We start from the raw sequence: 11,039 nt of genomic DNA on the forward strand, positions 1-11,039 counted from the left end.
CAGTCCTTTTTGTGATGGCAAAGAATTGGAAATTGAGGGAATGCCCATAAATGGGGAATGACTGAACAAATGTGGTATATGGATGTAATGGAATACCCTTGTGGCATAAGAAGTGATGAACAGGCAGATTTCAGAAAATCCTGGGAAGGCTTACATGAACATGAACAAGACTTACATGCAGCGTGAAATGACCAGAACCAGAAAAACATTGTATACAGTAAGAGCAGCCTTGTGCAATGCTTAGCTATGAATGACTTAGTTCTTCTCAGCAATGCAATGATCGAAGACAATTCCAAACAATCTGTGCTAGAATATGCTAACTACATTCAGAGCAAGAACTATGGAGTCTGAATGCAGATCAAAGTGCACCGTTTTCACTATTTTGTTTTTTTTTTTTCTTTCCTGTGTTTTTCCCCTTTTGGTTTGATTCTTCTTTCACAACATGACTTATGTGGAAATATGTTTAACGTGATCATGCATTTATAGCCTGTATCAGATTGCTTGCCATCTTGGGGAGATGGGGAAGGAAGGAGGGAGAAAAAATTGGAACTCAAAATTTTATAAAAATGAATGTTGAGAACTGTCTTTACATGTAATTGGAAAATAAAATAAAACACTGTTAAGGAAAAGTAATATTCCATTGTAAGCATATGTCATGATGTGTTCAGCCATTCTCAGACTGATGAGGACTCCTTAGTTTCCAATTCTTTTCTTAAAAAAAAAGAAATGGCTATGAACATTTTAATGCAGATTTTCTCTTTCTTTGATCTCTTTGTGGCATAAACCTAATCATAGTATTTCTGTATAAAAACTTCACAAGGAATGTGGCCCCTGAGTTGAGGTTTGAAGGAAGATGAGGATTTCTGTAAACACAAGTGAGGAGCAGGTGGATAAAGTGTGCAAATACACGGCGGTGGGAGAATTCCTCCTTACCTCTACAGCGTGTTCACAAACGTGTCTCTTTTTAAAAACATTACTATTACAAAAAGACATTTTCATGAAGGCTGTGAAGAGACCTCCCTGAAGATCCTGTATAGGCAGGTCTGCCTTGGCCAAAAACACAACTGGATCTCGATTCACTGAGAGCAAGAACTATTCAGGCAACAAGGATCTTGAGTGATTGTTCCCTATGTGTTCATATAGACTGAGGTCCATACTTAGGCAGCAGGAAATGACAAGGGACCTTCTCTGACACTGCCCCTCCCCCCAGATACTAGTCCCTCCCCCAAATTAACATTTTTGCATATATTTTATTGCTCATCCCTGTACATGTGTCTCTTGTATCCCCTGATAGAATGGAACCTCCTTGAGGGCAGAAGCTCTTCCTTTTCTTTTCTCTTTGCCTCCCTAGTGCCTAACACAGAATTTAGCCACCAAACCAATCAGTCATAATTGCAAATTGAATGGCATTGACTCTGTAGGCCAGGTTTTGAGTTTCTTTAAATTTTATGATTGATTCCTATTAACTCTTAATAATGCTGCTCCCCCAGGGCAAGAAAAGCCCTTGAAACTGTAGAACCCCCCCTCATCTGTTCTTAGATCCATAACTCAGTCCAAGGAGTCCTCCAATGGCCTGAGAGTGTTTCACCCCTTCCTGTGGCCCTTACCCATTTGACTATTCATCTGTTCACCTTTTCAACAAACATTTGAGTGTCTACTCTGTGCTGAGCACTACTGGACATACGAAGACAAAATCCAAACAGTCCCTGCCCTCAAAGAGCCTGCATTCTATTGGGGGAAGTAACACAGGCTCAGAGAAGTCAATACAAAAGAGATGTAAAGTCCTCCAAAAAGGAACTTGGAGCAAGACTGTCCAATCTTCTCTCATGGGGAGGAAATGGAGGCCTGGAGAGGTCCCAGGGCCATGGTCATTCATCACCTGGGAAATGTTCCCAAATCTGTGACATGCCCAAGACAGGAGGTTGGCAGGGGAGGCCGGAGCAAGGCTGGCTGGCAAGCAGCCAGAACAGAGGGCCAGACTCTGCACCACGGGGCATTCGCTCTGGGAGAGCTGCACCTCAGTTCAGTGTCTGTGCAGCAGAGGGCATCCACCCACTCATCTAAGTATCTGCAAACACTGGGGCTTGGGGTGGGGCAGTGAGGGGTCCTGCAGGTGCCTGAGGTCCAGGAAACCTTGGACTTGATTTCTTCTATGCCCTTCAAAAACAAAAGATGAGAGGTGAGTTCCTTAGCAATCAGAGCATCTCCTTGGGCTTCCTCCCCTCCAAAGGACCTTGCCTGACTCCTCTTCCATAAGGCAGGTTTTTGTCTCCCTCCTGGTGACTGGCAGAGAGCAGTGGGAGGAGATGGGATCTGGGGGCCTGACTCTCCTTGAAGCCCCATCCCCAACTTGTTGGGACATTTCATGTCTTTTCTTGCACTCTGATGGGAAAGTTGGTCAAATATGAGGGGTATCAAGATTGAAAAACACTAATTACCTTATTGGCTGACATTTAAGTGGTCATCTTGTCAGTGAGTTCCAGTTTCCTTCATCATATTTTTCTAAGATAAGGAAGAGAATTAGACTTTATTATACCTTCCAGGGAAGCTTTGTGGGTGAAATGGAATGAATGACTGAGGGCAAATGGATCTCCTTAAAAAGGGGGCAGTGGAGAGGAAAGAACCTTAAAATCCCTTAGAAATGGCTCCCAGGATTGGTTTCTCCCACTGTACAAACAATTCTCACCTTTGCCTTAGGAAAAAGCTAAGTGACCATCTGCATCACTTGCATGGGGGGCCTCCATCAGAGGCCATCCCCAGCCTTGTACATGATGGGATACTTAGGCTTTCATGGACCTGTCCTCATGCCAGTGTCTGACTATGGCCAGTGAAGGAAAGGAAGAGTCCCCAGGGGAGCAGATCAGAATGGACCAAGGGGAATGCAGGAAAAGAGAGACCAGAGACTGGCCAAGGACGTGAGTCATTTCTGGTCACAGAAAGAATGAGGAGAATGAATAACCTTGTGAAGGGATCCTGAAAGGGTAAAATGAAGGAGAGAAACAAGATAAAAAAGGGAATGGGCGTACTCAAAGAATCCTCCTCTCAGCTAGTTTGTCTTTCAGGAGAAAGGAAAGGCCACAGTACTGGACAGATCCCTGATGAGACTGGCAAGGAGAGAGCTTGGTACTAGGCTCTCCCAATAACAAAACCCATTGGGAATGACCTTCCCCCCTGAAGGGATGGGTGGGGGCTTCCTTTCTGGTCTGAGAGAAGAGAACTCTTGGGAAAGAAACTCTAGGCTTTCCCTCACATTTAACACCATGCATTAGGAGGTGTTCATAAGCCTTCCAGAGCAGGAAGAATGTTGGGCACAAGATGGAGGGGAAGGAAAGGTGAGCAATTCTGTGGCATCCGGCACTGATTGTGGGGTGTCTCAGGTAAGCTGCCCCCCCATCTACAGAACAAAGAGGCCAATTGAATGAAAAGACAGCGGGAGTGCTTTCTTCTTGGGAATTATTCTGGGAATTGTGAACCCACAGCTTTTCCTTGAAGTTGTGTTGATGTTAAGATTTTAATAAAGAAGTAGGAGGAGACTCGGTGTCAGATTTCGTCTCCCCCTTCAGCAGGAAGAGAAAACGAGCTCAGAGCCCGAGCAGAAGAAAAGAGGCGTCGAGAAACTACTGAGTGGGCTACGAAGACAGAGAAGGAACGTCCCCCGTGAAATAAAAACATATTCCCATGGGGAAAATCGTGCTAACGACACAGTCAGAAGGGCTCAGGAACCAAAACCAAAGCGATGCTAAGAAATGGCGAAGGCAGGACAATTTCGGGAAAAGGAAGGCCATCCTCGGGCCACCCCGCTACCATGCTCGGGCCTCCCATCATCCTTGTGGCAAGGAGGCAGCCTCAATGGACAGCTGCCCCCCCACCCCACCCAGCCTCCCAAGGTCTCCCAGAAGGTGAGAACACCCCGTGAGCCCAGAAGCTCTTCCCCACACCCACCCACCCAGACATCTTTGACCCAGACTTCCCCTGTCATTCCGACACCCAGCCCTGGAAGGGAGAGAAACGTTCTCTACAGCCTCCGAGGTGGATCCAGCCAGCACAGGACTGAGGACAGAGGAAGCTTGAAGACTTGAGGGTAATTACTGAAATGGAAATGTGCTGGAGGTGAACACGTTTAAAAACTACACCTGCTCACCACCTCGACTGACTTGGCTCACCTTTTCTGATAGGACTCCAGTGGAGAAAAAAGTCGGGGAATGACTCGATCTGTGACTGACTCAAGGAAAGCTTCTAGGAGGAGAGGATGGGAGAGCTGGACCACGAGGCCCTCCTACACAGCAGATAGAGCCCAGGCTTGAGCTGTTCTGACCTTTCCAGGGCCTCAGCTGACAGCCCACGGGTGCATGTGCCAAGGCTCAGATGGGGCAAGGATGACAGCTAGCCCTGGGGGTGGAGGAAGTGGGCCAGGAACTGTGTACTGAGTCAGGTGGGGCACCCCAAGAACAGGATACTCACTGCAGGGACAAGGGGCAGAGACTCATGGGCCCCAGGGTCCGGCTACAGGAACAGGGGCAGAGCCGGACCTGCAGTGAAAGCCTCTTTGGGTTTCCTTGACCTCTCTCTGTCTCTCTTTTTAAGAGCACGCAGATGCTCTTTCCTTTTTTAATACATTACTTTCCAGGGATTCTCTCCCTACTCCCTCCCCACAACAAGGCCTTCCATTTTAACAGACAAGCCGATCAAAGAAAACCATCACCACTCTGGCCAGTGTCTGAATACGCATGCCTCCTCCATGCCTGTGGCCCACCACCTGTCTGCTAAGAACAGGGGAGTTATTTTGATCTCTGATATTATATCAATCAGCTTCATGGAATCTTGGTGTGGTTTCTTTTTTCCTTCATGCTTTTGTGGTCATTGGGCAGCTGTTTTTTGGTTCCGCTGGATTCTGCACCAGCTCACACAAGACACAAGTCACCCCAGAACATTCACCATTTTTAAAGCTGTGAGGATTGATCCCTGCCGTCTCCCAAGCAATTTCATATCATTTTGGAAGCCCGGAATAGGAGTGCTGGAGGGGACTTTCATAGCCCCTCATCACACCCCTAAATAAGAACCCTAAGGTAGCTGCCTGGCTTTGGGGGTGGGGAGCTCCCCACCTCACTTAGCAACAGCACTCATCTTTAGGAAGAGTCCCCTGACCTTGAGCCTCACCTGGACTCTTCATAGCTCCCCCTGGTTCCTGGTTTGGGTCCCAGGGTCCAATGGGACAAAGTAACTTCTTGTGACAGGTCTTCAAATACACAAAGATGGCCACCATTTCCCCCTGTGTCTGTTCTTTTCCAGAATCAACACACCCAATCTTTCTTTCATTCCTCATATGTCATGATCCTTTCCCATCCTTCTGAATCCTCCCTAGCTGCTCAGTATCCTTCAAAGTCCCCTGAACTGAACATGGAAGTCCTAATGAGGTCTGACAAAGACAGAGGACAGGGAGCCTATCTCCACTTAGTTCCTTGTTTTCTGATGCAGACCATCTTTTTTTTTTAAATAAGTTTTTTAATTGATATTTTCTGTTTCTTAAATAACCATAGTGTTCCAAAAACCCCTTTCCTCTCCCCTCCCAGAGATTCCAATGTTCCATGTAACAATATTTCTCAGAAACTAAAAAAAATCAGCACAAATAATTAGTACAATGAGAAAATCTTACAAGATGTGCTATGTGCAGTCCCTGTGAACCTCCCACCTCCCCCAAGGGTGGGGTTGGAGGCATCCTCTCCTCCCTTCTCATTAGAGTCCTGCTGGATCATGATCATTTTGTTACCTTTGCTTTGGATTTTTAGTGTTCATTTGGCATTGTTCATTCCATTTATGTGACTGCAGCCATTGTGTAGGTTGCTTTCTTGGGTTCTGCTGACTTCCCTTTGCATCGCTTCCTATAGATCTTTCCATGCTTCCCTGTATTCATCACATGTATCCTTTCTTACAGCACAATCATATCCTATTTCCTTCCTGGACCACAGTTGGTTAAGCCACTCCCCAAATGATGGACACCTACTTTGTTCCAGTTCTCAGCTCTCACAAAAGGTGCCACTCTTGACGTTATGATAACCCCTAGTTTTTCCTAGTAATTCCGCCTCTTCCTACAGCCGAAGGTTGCAGGAGTTTTGGGGGTCCCATGATACTCGTGACTCATTCTCAGATCTTCAGAGCAGGAACTGTCTCTCCATGCCTCCACCACCTTATCCTTCCAAAGTTGGGGTTTTTTTGTACCCCAGTACACGACTTTAAACAATCTGGCTTTCACTCAAGCTTGGGGTGTATTGGTGTTACTGTTTAGGCATGACTAGATTGGTGGAGAGAATTCAGTGAGCTTTCAGGAGAGATTCTTTTCAGCACCAACTTCAGAGGAAGGAGAGAAAAAGACAGTGGTAGCCAGAGACATGCAGGGGAAGCCTGCTGCTGAACAAGTCCTTGTTTTTTCTTATCTCATTTCCATTGGAAGAACTCACTCACTCTTGTCTATTTTTCTGTTATATTCTACTCTGCATAATGTCTCTAATTTATCTTTGCTGTTTGGCTTTGATGAATGGGTTTATATGCTATCGTTTGTGATGGTCTTTTCTGTAATTGGCATTTGGTGGTAAGTCCTTTGGAGAGGCATAGGCAAGATTGCAGAGGTGTCTAGCAACACCTTTTGTGAACCTCATTTAGAAAACCTAGGTAGGCACAATCACATTTACCTTTATTCCTGCAGAATATTGTGTTAGATTCAGCCTAATGCTGTAGCCTGTCCTGATTCTTTGGCTTCTGATTCTCCCAAGTCATTTGCAGATCTCATGAATGTACCTTCTATGACTTTATCCAAGTCACTGATAAAACATTAAATAGCACAGGTCTGAGCACAGATCCCTGGGGCATCCTTCCCCCTCCCCCTGCAGCATGGCAGATCTCCTGCCATGTTGAAACTGAAACATCAGCTCAGTTCATTCAGTCATTCAACAAACTCTGAATCTGACCGCATTCGTGTCTCAGTCATTGATCTTCATCTTCTATATTAGAAAAGCAGGACATGCTTTGTCAAGAGCCTTGCTCACATTGAGGGAAACGAAACTACATTATTGAGCTGACCCACAACGCTTCCGATAAATGCATTGCTATTGTCTCCCAGTGTTTGCCGATTTCTTCTCTCATCGATTTTGTGCGCGTCCAAGCGAAACCTTGGAGTTGTTTTACTCTTCAATATTTTCTTATCATTGATGATTTGGAGCATTCTTTCGAGTGGCTATTGATAGGCTACATTTCCTTCTTTGAAAACTGCATGGTGTTTGGGGGATGGCTCTCCCCACCTCCTTCTCCTCCCTCTCTTTCTTTCCCATCTTTTCTCTTTTCATTTTCTTCTTTTTCCACTGCCTCTTCACTCCTTCCTCCTTTGTTTCCTTCTCTTTCCTTCTCTTCTTCCCCCTTTCCTTTGCCTTCTCCAGAACAGAGTGCAATTGATTTCTGGTGTAGTTTTCAGATGACTAGAACTGGGCAGAGTGCACTTCCATGATGGGTCATCCACATACACAGAAGTTGGCTGGCTGAGTGTTGCCCAAATTTGAGCTTTGCCCACTTCAGCATGTTCTGACCTACGTGAATAAGGCAAACAACCTTTCAGGTACAACACACCAAATCTTCATTACTTTGATGCGGAAGCTCCCATCTTTTCCAGTCGTTGTGGTTTGGGAGCACCCCCATCAGGTTAGAGTTTGGGAAATGGAAAGGGTATTATTGAAAGAGCTTCCAAGTCTTGGTTCTGCTCCTACCTACTTATGTGACATAGGCAAATCACTGAATCTTCCCAGTTTTTTTTTTAATCTGACCAAGACATTACTGGATAAAATAAAACTAAAATTCACTTAGGGGAATAAATGGGCAATAACATGAAGGGAAACAATGAGGAATGGAAGAAAGATTTAGAACTATGTAACAGAGCTTTCATCATCAGCTATCTGCTACAGATGAGAACAGGGCAGTGGAAAACACAAGACAAACCAAAGAAGACTGGAGTCCAGAGCTCAAAAGCCTGAGAACACAAGTCATGGGGGGGGGAAACTCCTTCTTTGACCAGAACTGCTGAGAAAATTGGAAAGCAAGCTGGAATGTAAGGAGACAGAAAAGAGGGATACACTTCCAACTTCTGCCATATGACACAGTGAACTCAAAATGGATAAGAAGCTACAGGCCAAGGCCACTTAGGACCATTGGATCACATCTCTAGAACTGGAATAGATCTCAGAGGCCACTAAAAAAAAACAAAAAAGAAATAGAGGAGAATAGTAGTGGTGGTTCATTTTACAAATATAGTTTGGAGGAAAGAAGCAATCAACCAAAACATGGAAGAGATCACAAAATACAAAACAGATGAGGTTTAAAAGCTTCTTCAAAACAAAATCAGTGCAGCCTGAAAAAGAAGAAAAGATATTGAATGGGAAAGATGTTTGCATCATATGTTTTGGATAAATTTCCGAAATCTAGGATATTTAGGGAATTACCACACATGTATAAGACCAAGAACCAGTCCTCCAATAAAGTCAAAGACTACAAATGTCTTTCAAAAGAAGAAATGCAAACTATCAAAAAAAAAATAAGGATTAACAGTGAAAGTTAAACATTTCTGTGATTTTGCCTCCTAGCCATCGGCTTGCTAAAGAAGGTAAGAGGAAGAAATAGCCAGTGTTGGAGAGTGTGTGGGAAGACGAGGGCACTCACACTGTTCATGGAACAGTGAATTCATATAATTCTGCAGGAAAATGTTGGGATTATGCAAGAAAAGGACTAAAGTCTTCCTGTCTGTGCCCTGGTGATCCTGCTGCTGGCCATGTGCCCAAAGTAGGTTAAAGACAGCAAGAAAGGTCTCAAATAAACCAAAATATGCAGAGTAGCGCATTCTGTTGTAGCAAACACATCTTATAGTCTCAGCATTGTGAACTCCCTGAGCATGTCGGTTTTCCTCACTCCTGTTCTCCCTGCCTGGAAAGGTGTGTCCACTCTTTTCACAGATGCTGAGAACATTGGTGGGAGAGTGCGACCAGGATTGCTGTGTGGATTGTTTTTATATGTGAATACTCATGAGATCACTCTTTCGTCTTATTATTAAGTCAATGGTTATATTTAGGATCTAAAGTTTCAATGTGGTGAGTAGCTGGTTTTGTTTTCCTTAGCACATTGGTGGGGACTCAAAGCTAAAGTAATGAGTAGGGGAGGGCAATCTTCCACAACAGGATTGCCTTCTAAGCCCATAAAGCACTGAATGTAATAAAAATGGAGGCTACTCTCTGAGCGTCCAGGCTTGTCAGTTATGTGCCCATAAGTTCTGAGTAAGAGGTAGGAAGCCCTCCATTGTGTGCGGCTGTCCCATACACCTGATGCACAGCAACCTCAAGGGGTCCAGAGCTCCTGAGGAAGGTGCCTGCTGCCCAGCAGACTGACCTCCTTCACAACAGGATGCTTCTCAGGGGAGAAGACCACAGCTTGATCTTGCTGTAGACACCTTGGCAGCTGCCGTGGCAGGGGAGGCTTTGGTCACAATAGTTTTGTATTGGGAGGCCTTCAGAGTGGGATCAGGGCTGTGTCCAGTGTGTCCAGAGGCCTTCAGGTTGGAAGCAGGGAAATATCCAGCATCTCCAGTGGATTTTTGAGCAAATTGAGCCAATTTATCACTTTCTCTGAAAGTAAGCTTTCACTCTGGCCTTTCAGCAGTGTAGTCCCTTTGTGGGGGAGGAGGAGGGGTGGTTCTGAACATTCTTGGTACCAATTGGCTTTGAAAAATGGCTTTTAACTCCCCTGAAACAGGAGTCACTGTTGAAAGGCCTTGCTGGGTGTCCCCAGATGAGCCCTGCATCCACGGGATGCTGCTGCTCCCCCCTCCCCAGAACAGCCAGGTGGCCCTTCGTTGTCCATCAGTGAGAATGTCACTCGTCTGAGCATCTCACCAGCCCCAAAGCTTGCTCACCATCTGCAATCCTTGCTCAGCATTTTCACCATCGGGCCTAGGTCTTCATTCTCTCTTTTTTTCTCTCTGCTGCTTTGGAATCCTTACCTGATTCCTTTCAGGGCTCTTCCCACTGAACCCTTCTAGGGCTGTGCCTGGCCCTACCATGTAGCTGCCCCAACCAACATTAGAGTCCTTCTTTCTGCAGAAGGCTTACGGAAGGACCTGGCCAGTTAGGTAAGCCCTTACTTCAGGAGACCTTTCTAAAGCAAGTGATTAAAATGCTAAGCCCCGATTCGTTGATCTTGGTTTGAAAAAGGGCTAAACACGTCTGGATGTGCAATAGGAAGTCTGCTGGAATCGGCCCAGGAGACGTGGTGAGTACCTGAAAAGCTCTCCTCCTACAGGGAGCCTTCTGCAGCCCCTCTGAATTCCAGAGCCCCTGTCGGCTCATCAGCTGGAGCCTGTTTTCCAAGAGGACAGGCGCTGCCCTGGGTAGCTCCTCTACTCCTGTCTGAATCGGAACCAAGTGAAGCAGAGCCGCTCAAAATCTTCAACCTCCCCCTCTCCCAGCCAAGTCTGGTGACAGGACGGAAGGCAGGACGGAGGCAGCGGGGGACCTTGGCGTCGTCTGCGCCAGACCAAGCTCTCAGCGCTTCGCGGTGCCTGCCTCAGCAGCCTTCACGAGCCTTAGAACATGCTGTTGCCTCCGCCCATTTTGCCTGCGGACATCTCCACGGGCGTGGAGCAGATGCCCCCAGCTCTCCAGTGGGTTTGAAGGCCATCAGTTACCCTCTCCCGGAAGGCTTCCTCGGGGGGCCGCTGCCCGTGCCCAGCTTCTTGGAGCCACAGGCGAGCCTCCTCCTGCCAGGGCTTGTTGCTATGGATCTGTTTTTGTGCTGGCTCCCTCATTAGACTGTAAGCTCCTTGAGGGAAGGGATTGTCTTTAGACTTTTTGCATCCTCGGTGCTTAGCACAGTGCTTGATACGCAATAGGGACTTACTACATGTTATTGATTGATCGATTAATCTATAAAATACTGGGACTTTTTGCTTCATTCTAAAGTGACAGAACATCCTTTGAGCTCTGGCCCACCTTCTCCCCAGGGACAAGGAGGAA

The 11,039-nt window shown here is 46.2% G+C and overlaps 1 long non-coding RNA gene across 1 annotated transcript; it reads right to left on the reverse strand.

The window, feature by feature from the left end:
- Positions 1-588: 588 nt before the first annotated feature.
- LOC138165975 (uncharacterized) lies at positions 589-5,858 on the reverse strand. The gene is made up of 3 exons (XR_011169509.1): positions 5,768-5,858; positions 2,439-2,502; positions 589-2,157 (listed from the first exon to the last, which is right to left on the reverse strand). It is a non-coding gene; the product is annotated as an uncharacterized lncRNA (long non-coding RNA).
- Between the last annotated feature and the right edge of the window lie 5,181 nt (positions 5,859-11,039).

The sequence above is a fragment of the Petaurus breviceps genome, unplaced genomic scaffold (assembly GCF_028583685.1).
Source record: "Petaurus breviceps papuanus isolate PSGF00001 unplaced genomic scaffold, PetGlider_PUasm1.0 218, whole genome shotgun sequence".
Taxonomy (NCBI): Eukaryota; Metazoa; Chordata; class Mammalia; order Diprotodontia; family Petauridae; genus Petaurus; species Petaurus breviceps.